An 8,758-nucleotide genomic window follows, 5' to 3' on the forward strand; every position below is an offset into this window, starting at 1 on the left:
TCTATAAGTCCCCCCAGTCCATTGTTTCTTCCGTGATGCCATGTCGCGGGTGGAATTATGGACTTTGTTGGGGCCTTTGCCACGGGTTGTAACTGCTGACCCTTTGGATTCCTGTTGCTTTTGGACTAGGGCACTGTTTTGGCGTCTGTGATGTGACATCTCCCGTCTGAATCATGTCAGGAGTGACGCTCAAGGTTGGTACACGACTTTTTAGGCGGTTGATTCAAAGTTATTTTGTTTTGTCAGTTCCCGCCTAACGTGTCGTCTTCTGATTGGACGGTTTCAGCGTGTGAGCTGGATCCCTCTCTCTTCGCATTAATTGCGATGTGTATATATATGAGAGGCCGTTTAAGTTTCCGACTTACTTGCAAACATTTTCCTCCGAACCTCTCTATATTCTCTCTGTTTTTCTTCTTCCTTTGATCTTTTTGTTTTCCGATCAACCATGGCTGGTGGTAAGAAGAAGGGTGGCAAGGCCAAGGACAGCAAGAAGGATTCATCTAGAAGGCTGGTAGAGAATATATGTATCGGCTAGAAACCCTCTGATTTCCAGGATATCGTCAACTAATACGGGTTGGCTCCGGAGTGGGAACCGGAACTTCCTTCTCCTCGTTCTACGGCCGATCAGCCGCCGGCCGGGAAAATTGCTTTGTATGGTGAGTCTTTTACCACAGGCAATTTCCGGCTGCCTATCACCTTGGTGATTTCTTGGTTGCTTATGGGATTCATATTTCCCAGTTGCATCCGTTCGGAGTAATGAGGCTCCAACATTTCGAGTTCTGCTGTCGAGCTCTTGAGATGGAGCCTACGGTGGATCGCTTTCTTGCGATCTACAAAATCCAGACCCGCGGCAGTTGTTTTAGCTTTGCCGTCCAGGGGAAGGCGATCGGGACTGAGCCTCCCAGGAGCGCTCATGAATGGAAAAATAAGTTTTTATGGATCAACGCAGATGTTATTCCGCTAGTCATGACCCGTCGCTCATTGACCACCAAATTCTCCCTTCCTGCTACCGATTCGGAAGGCCAAGAGTGGTTCCAGAAGCTGACGCGAAATCCTACTCCGATGGGTCTGATCCCTGAATCCGCGCTGGTTCAGGTGGGGATGAGCCGCCTGTGGCCGTATCCTCCAGAGCGACCAAACTTCTCCCAAGATGACGGACGTAAGATCTTCCTCTACTATGTCTCTTGATGTTGTTCTTTATACTTATGCACATTTGCTTTTTTTTTTTTTACAGGGGATGGTTCGTTGTTTGAAGTTCTCATTCCCACCGTCGTGGGGAAAATGTTCAAGATGCCCTTGGAGATGTATCAAGAGCCTGTTCTTGATCACTTCAAGGGTAACTTCCTTTTCCCCCTTCGTGGTCAGGCAGAGCCGGTGGTCAACGAGTCTACGGTGGCTCAAGGTGTGTACATTCTTAACCCTAAACCTCTTACTGTTATGCATCCGGAGGGGACGATAGTCCTTTCTTCTAGTGAAGAATCCTCTAGTGAGGATTCAACTAGTGAGGGTTCCCCGCCAGGTAGCCCAGAGAGTTTTCATGCTGGCGTATTGCGTGCTATTGCAGATATGATCCGCCGCAAGAAGAGGGTGGATACCGCTGGTGTATTTGGCCTAAATAAGGATTCTGATGCCGATGAACCCGCCAGTGGGGAGGCTAATGAAGACGTTGAGGATCCCACTGATAAGGAGACCTTCAAGAATGCCGATAATCCCGCTAGTGGGGAGGCATCTAAGGGTGCTGATGATCCCGCCGGTGGGGAAGCACCTAGGAACATCGATAATCCCGCCGGTGGGGAGGATTCCAAAATTGAAGGGGAGGGTCCTCCCCTCAAGAAGATCAGGCTGACCCGGCTGCAAGACCGGGTCCGGAAGAGGACGACTGTAAGGCCCTGTTCCCGGTAACCCTACTTAGGTGTTGGATTTACTCATGAACACAGTTCTAAGATCAGAGTTAATAAAAACTTTCGTGGAATAATTAAAACTTCATGCATTACATTACAAAACATCAAATCATGTCTTAACATACAAGTTGTCTTTTCATAAACATTAACATAAAATAGTCATGACACTTCTTCATAGATGCCAGTCTCTTTAGCTCGTGCCATGTGTCCCTTCTCAAGCCAGCTGCCTCAACCTATTTGCCTGCGTGCATACTAAAAGTCAACTACGTTGAGTAAGTTCTAGTTAATCAATTAACATACATTACAATCATACCATACTCATACGTGTCCGGAGATACGTATTCATACCTTATTTACTATCACTTCTTTCATACATACTTTACATACATGCACACGTTCTTACATACTTTCTTTCATAAAACCCTATGGTATACCATAAGCTATTATATCTTAAACATCACAGATATTATAAGGGTCTGGTCCCTAACATCACAGATATTATAAGGGTCTGTTCCTAACATCACAGATATTATGAGGGTTTGGTCCTATCATCTTAGATATTATGAGGGTCTGGTCCCTAACATCTCAGATATTATAAGGGTCTGGTCCTTTCTGTCTCAAATAACCATACCTTTATCATACGTGCATACTTTACATATCTTCTAGTTATAAATATATATACATACTCGTTCATACAATCATTATGTAACAATACATTCAATACACAATCATACACGTATCATACACTTACCAATCAAGTAAGTGTATTATCTACCACATAGGAGTATGCACACAGCCTCGAAAACATAACAGATAAAGGGGCTAGAACTCACTTAGAGTTGGTTTCTCTCGCCATTAACGGTAATGCCCTTCCTTAGTTGTGCACGGCTAACTGTACGATACATTACGCGTGTCAATTATCCATTACTACTACTTCCTACATCTAAGTTAATGAAACCCTCAACTAATGGGGCTCCGGGGGCAGCGCCCCTGGTAGCGGGGTCTAGGGACGTCAACCCCTAGCAGGGTCTAAGGGGCAGAGCCCCTGGCTGGGGTTGAGCTGGGGTTGAGCTGCCAGGCCAACTCGAAAAAATTTTATTTTCATTAGTAGTCATTTAACAAAAATGCATCAAAAATGAATTTCATGAAATTTCGCATGGAAGAATTTTGTTTCGCATGGAATTTCGCTTCGCATGACTTTTTCGCTTCGCATGGCGTGCAATGCAAAATATTGATTTTGCTTCGCATGGCTGTGCGATGCGAAATCAACTTATGCGAAAATACCTCCTATTCTTCATTTTTTTGCCATTTTAAGCCAAATTACTCCGTGACTCTTCCTTAGGACCCGATTTTACCCTTTTTATGGGTTTTAGGTTGCACCAACTTCGTATACCCGCGTTTTAAGAGGTCTGGACATCACATTTTTCTCCTATATCAACCTGTGAGGTTATAACTCACCAAGTTTGTGTTTTTCTTACATCTTACAACCCGATCTATAGTTCTATTAGTTTGCATGTCGAATACGACCGTAAAACATAACCTTTTTAACCAAAACTCACCTTTTTCTTCGGATTCGGTCGGAACTGATCACTAAGTAGATCTGGACGTGTTCTTGTTGTTTGAAGATACTTAAACACCAAGATCTTCCTTGCTTTAGCCCGGATTCGGATTCGGGTCTTGAGAAAAAATGCGTGTTCTAGTGTGTGTGAAAAGAAGGAAATGGTGAAAGGGTGGAGGGGTTGGGTTTATATAGAGGGGGTTACGGGCCCCACAACCCACTCACAATTCCAATTCCAAATATTATCCAAACACTTAACACACAACTAATTTAATGACACACAGTTAATAACAAAACTTTATGTTATTTATTATTTAACAAAAGTTGGACGTTACAACGACCACTCGACAGCCCGCAGGTATCTGAAACTATTCATTTTCGGCTCCATACTTGTGAATATCGCTAACTTTTATCTCTGGATTGGCAGCCGCCACTATTGTCCGCCCGTCTTCTCCGCATCCGGAGGTTTTGCAAGCGGGGGTTGACAAGGATGTGCCTCCCAAGGATGCCGATATGCAGCGACCCGAGGTAGTGGTGGAAACTGAAGTTGTGTCCCCCAAGGATAGAATCGAGACTCCCCCGGTTTCCACGGGCGAAAAGAGGGAATCCTCAAATCCTTTATCTCAGGATCCGGGGGATTCCCTTTTTCGTCCTTCATGGAATCTTGGCCCGGACGCGCTTTTTACCGATTCGCATTTGTGCCAAGAATTCTTTGAACATTGCCTCCCACCCTCTGTGTGTAATAGGATACACTCCCAAACTCAGGCTAGTTTGGCGCAAGCACTTAGCTATCATCTGGCTAATGTGTTGTCGACTAGCCGTGAGATATTTAAGGGTTGGGTTGTTGGGCAAACCGACCTTGAGCGCGCTGTTGAAGCGGCGAGGGATGCTGCACAGGCGGAGGCTAGGAAGAAAGAAGCTGCTCTCCTGACTGCTCAGGAAGAGAATAAGCATTTGAAGTAGCGGATAGCCGCTCAGGTCGAGTTCATCGCCGCCCGGGATGAGGAGGTCCGGAGGCTTTTTTCCGAGGTAAAGGAGAAGGATGACCGCCTTGCCTCTGTTATTGAAGAGATGGCGAGTCTGGAAAAGGCCTTCACTGATGCCTCGGACGAACGACGTTGGCTTCTTAAATTTAGCATCTCTAAGGTAAATATTTCAATCCTCTGTTTGTTATGAGAATGTTTTGCTGACTGTTCCTTGGACCAAATTGTCAGGCTAATCAAGGAAGGGCCTGAGCTTGGGGATTGCTTAGCTGACTTGCTGGTTAGCTCGTCGCGGGTGGGTGGCCAAGCTAGTTTTCAAGAAAGGTACACCATGGCTCGTGAGGGGCGTCCGCCTACAGAGTTTGAGCTTCACGGCCAGGATTGTCAAAAGGAATATAACACGTAGATGGATTCCTTCGATAATATTTCCTTTGACATCCTGAAGTATATAGAAGAAAACCGTCGCGAGCCTACTGCTGTTGGTAAGCTGCGCCTTCATGTGAACAAGTTGCTCGCGGAAGCTTAAGGCAAGGACGTCCCCCGCGACAAATAGAGTGATAGCATAAATGTATCGATGTATTTCCTTTCCTGTTTTGTAATCTTGTATATAATGAAATGAAACTGTCTTTTTCACTTATTATGTTGAACCTTTTGTTCTTGATGTAATTCTTTATGTTCGTCGGGAAGGTTGTTCAGATCGCGGATGACTTCCTTGTCGATAACCCTTCCGCTTGCATTTATGACTTGTTTTTATCTTGTTCTTTTTTGTAACTTGCGTTTTGATAGTGTCTGACATGTCATCCAATAAATTTAGTTTGTTTTGTTATTGTAGAACTAGCAATTCGCCGATTATTTTGGAGGTTGACAGATGTGACAAGTCTGGCCTACGCAGAAAAAGGTCTGACAGCTGGCTCAGCCACATCTCGGGATTTTAAATTTTCTGACTTTTGGTTTTGCTGCCTGACATGTCACAATCTGATTGGTAAGCAGCTGTTTTGTACTGTTCCACGCATTTAATGTTGCTTCTATATATATCCGTCGCTTTCATTTCTTTTCTCCCACCGTATATCAAAGAGCTAAGAAAACCTTCGCCGGCGATCTTCAAGTTATCATCTTTTCACAGCCTCTGAAGGTTTCTATTATTGATTTCTTGCAATCATAGCTCATTGCAATCAATTCTTAGCTGAACACCTGATGTCGTCGAGGCCTGATTACCAAACCATCGACTGTGTCACCATTGATTGGGACACACGGAGGTTTCATGACATCGTCAATGCTTATGGCATTGCTCCAGAATGGGAGCTGAAATTTCCGGCTCCTGGTTCAACGGCGAGCTGACCTTCGGTGGGGAAGATGGTCTTGTTTGCCGAATTCTTCAGCTCCGGGAATCTTCAATTTCTGATTACCCGGTTTCTGGGTAAGTTGATAACTGGGAATATGATTCATATTTCCCAGCTTCATGCATCGGTGATGATGCGCATGCGCCATTTTGAATTTTGCTGTCGGGCGCATGGGATCGTGCCCACCATTCACAAGTTTGCCCTGTTCTATCGTATGTACGGTAGTGGGTGGCCGATATGTTTACCTTCTAACTGATCGGAAGCTTATTGCTGTTGACACACCTCTCTTGGACCCTCATTGGACCAGGAAATTCTTTTGGATTCGGGAAGACGTGATCCCATCATCCATGTATTGGCGTTCGACAGATCAGCCATTGCTTGCCCTGCCATTCGTTGATCGTCCGGAAAGGCATGGGTGGTACCAACAATTGACCCAGACCCCTACCACAATGCGCCCCATCCCTGAGTCTGCCCTTGTAAGGGTTGGGATGAGCCGCCTGTGGCCTTATCCAGACGAGGTGCCATACTTCCGGAGTCCCAATGGATGTAAGTGAATTAACAATATTTTCTAGGCTAATTGCGGTTTCTAACCTTGGTTTATTATGCAGCTGAAGGTCTTCTGTTGTCTGTTCTTCTTGTGGGTGTGCCTGGGTTTATGCACATTGTTGTCCGCGATAAGAAGGAGCTTTCTATCCTTGACAAGACCAAGGATAGTTTTTTTCTTCTTCAACAAACCCAACAGGAACCTCTGGTGTCCGAGGGCTTGTTTGCGACAGGTAATTTGCCCTTGATAAGACTAAGGATATTTTCTTGTATCCTCTGGCCAGTTAATGAATATAGTTGCGATACGGCTGTTGGTCGCAAGAGGAAGGAACCATCCTCCAGCAACATTCCGTTGGCGGTGGTTGGTGGAAAGCAGGAAATGGGCTCGTCTCCTCCTCCTCCGAAGGCAAAGAGGAGTCGCCTTCGCGACCGTGTTGCGATCCGCATGCAGGGTGCTCCAGGTATCTTTTAGAGAATTGTATGAATATTATATTTAGCAACTAACTAGATAATTTGCTTCTATGTAGACAATGTTAACCTCTTGGACAGTCCGCCTACCAAGGGTGACCTTGGCAAGTCATCTGCTGCTGACAAAGGGAAGTCCAAGGAGGGCGCTGTTTCCCCCGCTGTCCAGAGGTTGTCTACTGCAGAATCACCGCATCTGTCTCCGCCCATTGCTCATGAGACTGAAGAACCAGTTGGGCGGATCTCAGTGCCCCCCCCCCCCCCGGATAAGGAGGAAGGGGACCATCCTTTGCAGGGGTTGTTTCCCGGCACTTTCCTGAATGGAATCTAACCACCCCCCTCCCGATTCTCTGACGGGGAGGTTTGTTTTGATTTCCTACACGAAGGTGTGCCCAATGCGGAACATGAGTACTAACCGGTCCCGGGTATCTGTTGGCAATTCGTATATATATCATCTGGCCAACCTGGTCTCCACGACCCAAGAGATATACCGGGACCGGAACTACATGGGGAGAAACTGGGGTTCTCAGGAGAATCTGTTGGAGGAGCTCCGGGTAGAAAAGGAAAGATATCGTCTCGTGGTTAACACCGAAAGGTGGAAGTTGATAGATTCTGAACGGGCTCTCGAGCAGGAGAGGCAAGTCAGGCCGCTGCTGCTAAAGACTAGGAGGAGGCGTGTCGGCGACAAAATGCTTCATCGAAGCCGCGCGCGCTCACGCTCGTTCCCGCGAGGCTGAACTTGCCCAAGCAGAAGAAACTAGGCGGGCTCTTGAAGCTCGCCTTGCTGCTCATGAAGAAACTCTCAGCATTCTTCGTGCTTCCACTGTTGAAAAGGATCAATTGATTGAAGACCTGATCAGAGAAAACACCAAGTTTGTTGGTGAACAAGGCGCCTTGAAGGTACGTGCTGAGGAAGCTTCTTCTGACCGGGCTTGGCTGATGAGGGAAGGTCTTCCCAAGGTATGGGTTTCCCTATCTCTTTCAGGACTTGTAGACTTGTTTGTTGACGTTTGAATGATTTTTGTAGGTTATCTCCCATGTCCATAAAGGAGATGGATTTGGAAACTGCCTTGCTGACCTTCTTTGTGCGTCGAGTGATTCGGGGCGTAAGGCAGACTTCCAGGAGGGGATACCTTTGCTCGGGAGGGGCGCCCCTTGGAGGAGTTTGACCTTTATGGAGTGGATGTGGATGGGAAGTATGATGCGTAAATGGATGCTTTTGACCAACTGCATTTTCCCATCCAGGACGCTATCCAAGATTTTGTTGAAGCAGCGGATGGCGTTCAAAAACTCCGTAACTATCTTGGTGAAGAATAATGTTGTATACATGTTTTTTTGTTCCTGTAATCCCTTTTTTGAATGTATATATGACATGGATTTGATATTTTGTCTTGTATAATTATAATATAAATGTGTGTGAGCCAAATCCGTCATGTATCCAAAATAAAGGATTAGGATAAATATCGGCCCGTAGGCCTATCTGTTTAGGGACTAAGATAACAATTTTAAAAAGTGATCTCTACACGTTAATTATGCATTACCGTTGCTTCCATGATATTACACGAAAACTCAGTACACAGACCGAAATTGAGGGCGCGCAGGCCAATACAGAGGCATTCAGGCCTGAAAGAAAATTACATAAATTAAATATAACACCTTCGTAGTTGTGCGACGTTCCAGGTTCTGGGAATGAGAGTGCCATCCAACTTTTTTAACTTTTAAGCACCCTTTCCCAGAATTTCGTCCACTTCGTAAGGACCTTCCCATGTGGGAGCTAAATTTCACGGCAACTCGGCGTTTGATGCCTCATTGTTTCGGAAGACATAGTCCCCCTTGTGGAATTCGAGATTTTCACCCGCGCATCGTAATACTTCTGGAGTTGGCTCTTGTATTTGTTCTCACGTATGGCTTCCAACTCGCATCTTTCTTCCTGGAGATCCAGGTTTATTCTGAGTTCTTTTTCATCTT

Source organism: Bidens hawaiensis, unplaced genomic scaffold (genome assembly GCF_021521415.1).
Source record: "Bidens hawaiensis isolate Kalapana, Puna unplaced genomic scaffold, B.hawaiensis_p1.1 tig00025122_1, whole genome shotgun sequence".
Taxonomy (NCBI): Eukaryota; Viridiplantae; Streptophyta; class Magnoliopsida; order Asterales; family Asteraceae; genus Bidens; species Bidens hawaiensis.